The sequence below is a fragment of the Penaeus monodon genome, chromosome 33, assembly GCF_015228065.2.
Source record: "Penaeus monodon isolate SGIC_2016 chromosome 33, NSTDA_Pmon_1, whole genome shotgun sequence".
Lineage (NCBI taxonomy): Eukaryota > Metazoa > Arthropoda > Malacostraca > Decapoda > Penaeidae > Penaeus > Penaeus monodon.
The window spans coordinates 16,088,791-16,089,085 of record NC_051418.1 but is presented as its reverse complement, the minus strand read 5'-3'; positions in this window follow the sequence as shown (position 1 = coordinate 16,089,085).

The window sequence follows — 295 nt, the reverse complement described above, 5'->3', positions numbered from 1 at the left end:
CGAAAGCAAAAACCAACGCGACAGAACCCCAGTACCAAAATAGCGCCCTGATCCAAATCCTTCTCATCCACATGATTATAAAAGGGTTAAATATCCTTCTGAACCCCTACCCCCCCCACCAGGCCACCATCCCTCTCCCTCCCCCCCTCGCTTCCCAGGTGGGCCCCCTCCCCTTCCCCTCGCCCCCTTGATCCCCGTTCGCGGTAATCGAGCCACGGCGACGACAGCGAGAGGCCTAATGACAGAGCTGGAGATGATGCTCATAAAGGCGCTGCTGCGGGACTGCGCTCACCCG